A 217-nucleotide genomic window follows, 5' to 3' on the forward strand; every position below is an offset into this window, starting at 1 on the left:
CAGTCTCATCGTATTACTATTGTTGTTTTGTGTAACTATGTATCAACTAAATATATTTTCTATTCTACATTTCATCTTTTTGCTTGCTTATGATATACAATACGTACTTACGTTTCGGTGATATTCGTTTCAATTTGCTAATACAGGATTTTTTTTCTTTTCTTTTTTTACATACGGTCAGTTATCAAAATAAGTTTAATAAAAGAAACATACAATA

The sequence above is a fragment of the Penaeus monodon genome, chromosome 32 (genome assembly GCF_015228065.2).
Source record: "Penaeus monodon isolate SGIC_2016 chromosome 32, NSTDA_Pmon_1, whole genome shotgun sequence".
In the NCBI taxonomy this organism is placed as follows: Eukaryota; Metazoa; Arthropoda; class Malacostraca; order Decapoda; family Penaeidae; genus Penaeus; species Penaeus monodon.